A 9,381-nucleotide genomic window follows, 5' to 3' on the forward strand; every position below is an offset into this window, starting at 1 on the left:
GTAAAAGAACCACCAAGGGGGGGAAGCAGAGGCTGCAGAAGGATCAGTGTGCATACTGCAAGGAGATAGGGCATTGGGCCCGAGATTGTCCAAAAAGGGCTGGCGGGAAGGGAAGCAAGACTGATCGAGTAAAAGTCCTAGAGCTAGATAAACTAAGTGATTAGGGGAGTTGGGGTTCGGACCCTCTCCCCAAACCCAGGGTAAGTCTTAAAGTGGAGGGGACCCCTGTTGACTTCCTTGTCGACACCGGAGCACAACATTCGTTCCTCCACACCCCACAAGGAAAACTAGCCAGCAAGAAGTCCTGGGTACAAGGGGCAACTGGTATGAGCCAGTATTCATGGACTACCCGAAGAACAGTAGATTTGGGAACGGGCCGGGTATCCCACTCCTTTATGGTAATACCAGAATGCCCCTACCTGCTGTTAGGACGGGACTTACTGACCAAGATTGGAGCTCAGATAACTTTCAGACAAGGGGGGCCTCAGGTCACCGATGGCAAGGGCCACCCCATCCAGGTCCTGACCATGAAACTGGAGGATGAATATCTCCTCCACCAGGAGGCGCTCCCGAGAGAGGATAATATAGACAGATGACTACAAGAATTCCCCTCGGTTTGGGCAGAGACGGGGGGGGGGGGGGGGGGGGGGATGGGACTAGCCGCTTACAGGACCCCAGTCCTGGTAGAGCTCAAGCCAGGAGAGAGTCCGGTAAGGATCAAACAATACCCCATGTCTCAGGAGGCCCGGAAGGGGATCCAGCCACACATCCGGAGACTACGAAGCCTAGGGGTACTAGTTCCTTGCCAGTCTGCCTGGAACACCCCCTTACTGCCGGTCAAAAAGCCTCACACAAATGACTGCCGACCGGTACAAGACCTCCGGGAAGTAAATAAGAGGGTCCCCACCATGACCATACAACTACCGGACCCGGGAGACCTGGTTTTACCAGACCAGCCCAAATACTCCCAGGAGGAGTTACAGCGGATCAAGAAACTCCCCATGGCCCAGGAGATAAAGGGATGGTGGTATACACCTAACAAGGAGCTCGTGCTGCCAGACCGGCTCGGAGTCTCAATATTAGAGCACATGCATCGGTCTACTCACATGGGGGCCCGAAAATTCAAAGACTTAATCCGACACGCCGGAATCAAGATTCACCAACAGGACACCAAAATAGAGCAAGTTGTATCTGCCCGCAAGACCTGCCAACTCACCAACGCGAGAGCCACATCAAATAAAAAAGGAACCAGGCTCAGAGGCACCAGACCGGGAGCCCAATGGGAAGTCGACTTCACTGAAGTCAAACCAGGAAAGTATGGTTTTAAATATCTTTTAGTATTTACAGACACCTTCTCTGGCTGGGTGGAGGCATACCCAACCAAGCATGAAACGGCTCAGACGGTGGCTAAGAAGCTACTAGAAAACATCTTACCCAGGTATGGTTTTCCTGCCATGGTAGGATCAGACAATGGACCAGCTTTTATCTCGCAGGTAACACAGGCAGTAGCCAAGGCGGTGGGGGCAAACTGGAAATTACATTGTGCTTATAGCCCCAGAGCTCAGGACAGGTAGAAAAAATGAATAGAACCCTAAAAGAGACCCTTACCAAATTAACCATGGAGACTGGCGGGGACTGGGTGACTCTCCTACCGTACGCCCTTTATCGGGTTAGAAACACTCCTTACACTCTGGGTTTTACTCCCTATGAGATCATGTTTGGCAGGCCACCCCCCTGTTATTCCCAGCCTTCGAGCTGAACTTATTGCTGAGTTTAAAGATCAAGAACTTTTTCTTTCCTTGAGCGGGCTCCAGAGGGCGCACGAGGACATTTGGCCGCGCCTCCGTGCCATCTATGAGGCTGGCCCGACCCCGACACCTCATCATCGGTACAGGCCGGGAGACTGGGTCTACGTCAAGAGGCACCACCGAGAGACCCTCGAGCCGCGCTGGAAGGGACCCTACATCGTGGTGTTGACAACCCCCACCGCTCTCAAAGTAGACGGCATCGCGACCTGGGTCCATCACACCCACGTTCGGCCAGCGGACCCCTCCTCGATCCGGAAAGACTTCGTCACGCGATGGGCCATCAGTCGGGACCAACACAACCCGCTCAAGCTCAAGCTACAGCGCATTCGACCCAACTAATATTGGTAACTCTGTTAACTCTGCTTGTCATTGCTCATGCTGCCGGGAGTCCCCACGCCTCCCAAAACATCACCTGGCAGATCATAGACACCAGCTCGGGCACAATACTTAATCAGACCTCCCAGAGCCACCCCAGGGACACTTGCTTCCCAGAACTTTGCGTAAACCTCCAAACTCTGTTCCCCTTGTCACCATAAATGCAGCCGGTCCCATGATTGGGTCCCTAAGCTACATGACAAGGGGGGAATGAAAGGGCGGGCCTACGCCGGCCGACTCCATCTTGTTCTGTGTCCTTCACCTTGACCACACCTCCTCCCCTTGAGTAACCCCCCCCCCCCACCTGCCTAACAGGACTCGGACCCTTCCCCAGCCAATCGGCTGAGGCCATAGCCATTACCTCACCAACTGCCCCTAGGCCCCAATAAAACCTTTGTCCTTTTGAAACTCTCTCTCTCTCCCTGGTATCTCACCGCTTGTCGGTGCAGGTAGGGGATTGAGCTCGAGCTAGCTCGAATAAAGGCTCTTTTGCTTTTGCATCGGACTCGGCTCCCTGGTGGTCTTTGGGGATCACGAATTCTGGGCATAACAATGTATAGTCCTTTTCCATAATGTTAAAGATGAAGCCAGGTCCACAGTCTCCACTTGAATATTCCTATGGCTTCTCAGAGCCCTGTGGACACTGACTGAGGGGACAAACCATGCAGGAAACATCTAAAAAGAAAAAAAGAAATGGGGCACCTGGGTGGCTCAATCGGTTGAGCGTCCAACTTCAGATCAGGTCATGATCTCACGGTTTGTGAGTTCAAGTTCGAGCCCCACGTCCGGCTCTGCTCTCAGCACAGAGCCTACCTTGGATCCTCTGTCTCCCTCTCTGCCACTCCCCTGCTCGTGCTCTCTCTCAAAAATAAATAAAGTTAAAAAAAAATAAAGCAAGGCTCTATCTGCTCTGTTTTTCTGCTACGCCCCCTTCACTCCTGTTCTACACTTTGCCTCTGAACAAGCCAAAGAAGCAATGTTCCCACTTCTAGGGGGGAAGCAAAAAAGCTTTGTCCTAGGCCTCAAACACCTGAGAACACCTAAGAGGAGCCAGATCCCAAACAGGTTCCAGGGCATCAGCTTCGAACAAACCCCGGCTGATGTTGACATCAACACCTCCTCCCTCCGGTGGTTTATAAAATAGTTCCTGTTATTCGCCCATCACCCACCTCATCTTTGATCGGACCCCTACCCTGGATTCCCGAAGGAACACTACCCTAGGCTCCTTTCCAGTATAACCCCCGCCCCCGCCCCGCCCCCACTCGAAGCAACCATGAGACTCACTCTCCTTTGGTTTCCGCATCTCCCAGACACTCCCATCTGTTACACTCTGTCACTCATGCTATTCATTAAACTAAACTCTGCTTTCACTCTCTCTGGCATGCATTTGATTTCTATCCTGCGCGGAGCCAAGGACTCTCTTGGCTGGGTCTGCGGCGCCCCCCCCCCCCCGCCCCCGCCCCACTCTGGGTTCTTAGTCCCGGCCTGCCTGCGTCAGGACCACAGCCATCGCTTTCCCATGGTTGCTTGCTCCTTTGGGTAAAGGTGGGTGTTTTTGGATCCCTGCCTTGCCTCCTCCTGGCACAGCTCCTGGAACTTCATAAATGCTCAGTAGGCAAATAGCTACCCTCCTGCTGTGAAGAAAACCACAAGTGTCTTTCGGCGTCTCCCAGCACGTCTGGGCCCACAGTGAATGCTTTTTGAACAGATGCACCGGGGAAGACCCCTTTGATGGGGAGCAGAGGCCCATCCCCCCCTTTCCTACTAGCAAAGACCTCAGCATTTCAGCCTGCTGCCCACCACCCTCCCAGCTTCGACACCCTCCCCTCCCCTGCGCTGCCACTTTGCATCTATGACACTTAATCCCTCCGCATTTTTTTCTGCATCGAGACAATGGGAACAGTGATAATCAGTCCCCCTGCGCTGCTGCGTGAGGCACAAAGGAGACTCCGAATATGAAAAGGTTTGGAGATGATTTCCCCCTGTCCTTCAGTTCTTAACCCAGGGGAGGCCCACCGTTGTGAGGGGGTGCAGCCACTTCCTTTCCCAAGGGGGTAAATCCAGCTGGAAGAAAGAGAGCAGAGAACATCACCAAAACACCGTCTGAAAGTCACATGCGCCTGTCACAATGCAGAGTCCTCCGCAAGAAGCACATTAGAGAAGGGTCTGGAAGCAGAGCCATGGCCCCTGGTGGCACATCCCCCTGGGGGGCTTTGATCTGGAGACCCATCCTCCAGGGCGCGTGTTAGCTTGTCACATGTAACCTGCCGGCTCTGTGTTTCTCGGCCTGAGGTCTGGCGGGGTTGGGGAAGGCGTGGGAGTTTTGTGGGTCAGTGCTGGCCTTTGGATCTGTGGCTATACTCTTCTTTCTCCTTCTGAGGGCCAGCTGCTGCCCACCGACTACAGGAAGTAGTCTACTACAGTAGTAGTAGGACTGGGGTGGGAGTGGCTCTCTTGGGCTCCCAGACTTTATTCCCTGTCTTCAGCCCAGTCCTCGGTTGATGCGCGTACCAAAACTATCAAATGCCATTATGACTCACCAGTAAAATCACTGTGTCCACAGCACCATTTACTCAGAGCCAGGAAGGGGACATGGTCCCGGGGGAGGCATGTGCCCAGAGGGAGTCAGGTTGGATGATCCTGCTACATCCCTTTTCCTGGATTTTCTGGAGGTGCCTGGACATTGCTGGGAGGTGGGAGAGGCCTCCACTCTAGAGGACACGTTTGTTTTTTGTGATTAGTCAAAGGGGGACTGATTCCAGGGTATTTGTCCCATTGGCACACAATTCGAACTTACAGCAGCATCCATGGCTGAATTTAGAGGCCCCGGTCAGGCTCCTTGAAGACTCTCCCTTGAGCCTTAAAATGAAGCCCGTAATTCCTGATGGTCCTATAGCTTTGCCACCTCATCAGGGTCCTAAGAAAATGACTGCGGGTGAGCCCCACCCTGGGAAGGCCCTGCCAGACACGTAGCGATAGTACCCTGTCCCTCCAGACACCCGTGTGCTCAAGTCAGGCATCAGAGAACACATCAGAGCGCTCCATGGAACTCTTGGCGAGCGTGGGAAAGGCAGAAAAGGAAATTGTGTCCGGTTCCAGGAAACAGAGGTTGTGTTCGACAACAGCCAGAGGGAAAGCGCACTGAAGAGGCTGTGTTGCCCAAGACAGAGCCACGGCGCCCCTCCCCGCGGCTCTGTCCTGTGGCATTTTCTTCATTCGCCTCGTCCATACTCCAGCAACCCTCTTTATGCCATCGTGGTTGTGCGTTCCCAGGCTCTCACTATGCACCCCCTGCCTCCCACTGCCTGTCCTGTCCTGGCCTCAGTTCAGGCTGTCGCCTCTTTCCCCGTCAGGCTTCTCATCTCTCCACGTGCTCGGGGTAGAATTTCAAGAAAGGCATTTGAGGGCTCTGGCTGCACCTTGCTGATCGCTCAGATACACGCACAAGGCCAGTTATGGGCCCTGGGCCCTGCAGCCCCCAAGTGCCTATCTGCGTGGGGGTTATCCTGGTGTTTGCTTTCACCCCCTTCTGCTGGGCCAGCTCAGAACCAAATGGCTTTTGGGTCCAGGTCTGCGGCAGGCTCTCTGAGGTCTCGCGTTCCTTGCCGGGGGGACAGTAAGGGAGGCTGTGAGCCATGCAGGGGGAGGGATCAGAAAAAGGAAGCAGGGACTGGGGTCGGGCAGGGTATCTCCGCAGGTTTCACCAGTTGGGAAGCCCCTGAGAGGGAAGCTCAACCCCCTCCCCCTCCACACCGCGGGGCCTTCTAGAAGGCAGCATGGTGAGGGCATGATCTTTGGTTCTGGCAGCCCAGGGCTGGGGCCTGCCTGGCAGAACTCCTGTCCCCTGCCGGCCCCGCAAGCAGCCTTGGTGATGCCAGATGCACTGTGCAGCTCCTGTGACCCGGGGTCTGGGTGGGGGTGGGTGGGAGTGACCAACCCCTAGTAGGTGCTCAGCAAACTTGTGGCATTTGAGAGGCAGTGTGAAATCGGGGGACATAATCGAGTTTTTGGAGTAGGAAACACCTGGGTGGGGTCCCCGATACATCTACTTAGTTTTCCTGCTCTGAAAAAGGGGCTCTAGTAATACCTAGCTACACAAGAGGAGGGTGCTTCTGGCGGTGAGGACCGCCCTGTAGATAGAGGCCACAGTTGTGTTTGGACGAATGTGTTCCCTCTCTAAACATGACTTCCGCTTTGTGCCAGGCACTGACACAAGGTCAAGGCTGGGGCATGGAGAGACAGTTCAGGACCGCCATGCACAGAGCTGCCCAGGCTCCCCACTGGACTGACCAATCACCAGTGGGGAAGGGTCCCAGGTGTCCCGCCATGGTCCCCCAGGCACAAACATGTGGATTTCAGGATACACCATCCTGGAGGGGGAGGGTGCAGAGAAAGGAGTTTCTCTGTTTAGCCTTTTGCCTACGCAAGTGTCCATCACACCACCTTCCCCCATCCCACGCCCGCCAGGATTTCATGTCCTGAGACTAGGACTGGTGTGTCTGCTTACGTAACAGATGGCAGTCACTGCTGCCATCTGGCACTCAAGCTGGCAAAGCAGCGAGGGAGCCCAGAACCTCAAGACGCACCAAAGACAACTCTACCACGTGCCCGGGTGCTATGATCCAGAGCTGGAGAGCTGAGCTTCGCCTCTCCGTCATGGTCAGCTTCCTGTGTCATCTTGGCCAGCGGGAGTATGTGAGGATTTCATCACACACTAATCTAGGTGCCGCTGTGAAGGCATTTTGCAGATTCGGTCAACATCTACAAGCAGGTGACTTCAAGGAAAGGAGAGTACCTTCAATAATGTGGGTGGGCCTCATCCAACCAGTTGAAGGCCTTAAGAGCAAAGACTGAGGTCTCAGAGCAGAAGAAAGGTGGTCTCAAGACCATCATATCAACTCCTGCCTGAGTTTCTGGCCAGTTGGCCTGCCCCATGGATTTTAGACTTGCTGGCCCCTATAATAGGGTGAGCCAGTTCCTTAAAATAAATCTGTATAAATAGATACAGAGAGAAAAGAGATATATAAATACACAAAGATATATAAATACAAATAAGCTATTGGCTCTGTTTCTCTGGAGAACCTGGCCAATACACCCCCCCGTCCAGCTACCTGATCCCCTGAGGGCAGCACCCAGGCTGCCGGCAGAGAGCTGAAATCCCTGTGGCCTTGAGTTCAACTGGCCTTGACTCCTCATTTCAGTACTGCTCTAACCCCTCATCAGAAGAAATGGATTTGAGTAGCCATCCCAGGGCAGGAGGGGTTTGTAAAAGCCTAGCATACCTTTCTGCAACCATGGACCCAGGGGTCAGCAGTATAGGTTTGGGGGTTGGCAAACCATAGATCATGGGCAGATCCAGCCTGCTGCTCTTTTGTATGAATAAAGTTTTATTGGAACACAGCCATGCTCATGCATTTGTGTATATCCATTCACAGCGTTGTCTGTGGCTGCCTTGCCCTGCAGTGGCAGAGCTGAGCTGCTGGGCCAGCAAGGGGAGGACTTTTGAAGCTTAGATGAAACGGAACTTTTTGGGCTTGATTCCCTAAAACCATCCCCAGAGAGAGGTTCGCCAGCTACTTGGGGCCTGAGTGGGGGAGGAAATTGAGTTCTCAGGAAGATCTGATGAAGCAATTCTCATACCTAGGGCAAGGGGCTTATTAAACATGCAGATTCCCAAGACCCACCCTTAGAGATTCTGAGTCACAGGCCCGAGTGGAGCTCAGAAACCTGGGTTTTCTCCCTAGAGGATCCTGATGCTGGGAATCCCAGGCCCATGCTGTGGGAAACCTTGGATTAGGGTGTTTCTCCCATCCAGGCTGCAGAAGCCAGTCCCTCAGTGGTGCCTGGGCAGGGAGCGCCCCATAGGGACACCAGGCCCTTAAGAGCATCCCATATTGGGGCCCCTGGGTGGCTGAGTCAGTCAGGCGTCTGACTTCGGCTCAGGTCATGATCTCAGGGTTCAAGCCCCGCATTGGGCTCTCTGCTGTCGCACAGAGCCCACTTCAGATCTTCTGTCTGCCTCTCTCTGCCCCTCCCCAGCTCACGCTCTCTCTCTCTCTCTTTCTCAAAAATAATAAAATAAGCATTAAAAAAAAAAAGGGGGGGCATCCCATGTCTGTGGTTACCCCGGCCCCCAGGAGACTCTGGACCTGGCTTGGCTTCAGGATGTGGAGTCCCCTAGAGCTGTTACACAGCCTTGGTCTGTCTTATGATCAGCCAGGCCTAGCAGGGCCTGGTCCTGCTCCAGTGGCTGGAGCTGCCACAGAGATAAGAGACGTCTTTCCTGGTGTTAAGCCAGGCCACTCCCTGGCCAATTCATGCCCTTTCCCATGATGGCATCTGAGCCTGCTTAGATGGTGGCGCTTTGTTCCTTTCCATCCTGCTGAAGCTGGCGTCTGCTGTTCTCTACACGTGGCCACCCAGGCCCTGGATGAGGGCCAGCCTGCGGTGACGAGCCTTGTGATCTCTTTGGGACCTCAGCTACCCCAACCCTAAAATGGAGAGGGAGCTCAAAATATGACATTCCCACCAAGAGGCCTAGTTAAAGGGTCACGATGAGGTCCAGGTGAGGACAGAGACTCTGTCTCGTTTCCCGCTGAGCTCAGAGCAAATGCTCAAAGATGTGGCTGAGGAAATGCTAGGCTTCCGGTCCCCTCCAAACGCCCCGCGTGTGCTCCCTGCCTCTGCACACACAGATCATCTCCTGGGGAGTCAGAGAGAGACAAGAAAGCAGCTAATTAACCATTGGCTCTTTATTTACAGCTCACGGGAGCACATGCAACACGTCATCACGGGACTACAAGGGCCTGGCACCTCCCCCCCTCCCCCTGCTGCCCCCACACTTTAAAGAGGAACCACAGCACCCCAGGGAAGTTCCCAAGAGTCAGAAAACCCAATGACTGAGGGCTCCAGGCCCAGGTGCTCTGCTTGATTTCCTCTGAAAATAGACCAGTTCCAGCCCTGCCAGGGCCTCAGAGCCTGGGGGTTTGTCCACCCGCTGGTTATTAACTAGGCAAACCGGATCTCAGATCTGCCAACTCCCACACCCAAATGTAAAGGCTCTGAATTAGCTAGAAGTCCCAGACCATCCCACTTTTCTGGTTCCCCCTATACATCCTAGACCCGTGTCTCTCAAACTCAATCGTGCACAAGAACAGCCTGGCTCTTGTTAAAATCCAGACGGCCGTGCCCCCCTGCT

The 9,381-nt window shown here is 54.1% G+C and overlaps 1 non-coding gene across 1 annotated transcript; it reads left to right on the forward strand.

The window, feature by feature from the left end:
- The first annotated feature begins 2,657 nt into the window (after nt 1–2,657).
- On the forward strand, nt 2,658–2,860 carry LOC132674065 (small nucleolar RNA SNORA73 family). Its single transcript, XR_009608377.3, has one exon. It is a non-coding gene; the product is annotated as a small nucleolar RNA SNORA73 family (small nucleolar RNA).
- Nucleotides 2,861–9,381: the final 6,521 nt, after the last annotated feature.

Source organism: Panthera onca, chromosome C1 (genome assembly GCF_046562875.1).
Source record: "Panthera onca isolate mPanOnc1 chromosome C1, mPanOnc1 haplotype 2, whole genome shotgun sequence".
Classification (NCBI taxonomy): Eukaryota; Metazoa; Chordata; class Mammalia; order Carnivora; family Felidae; genus Panthera; species Panthera onca.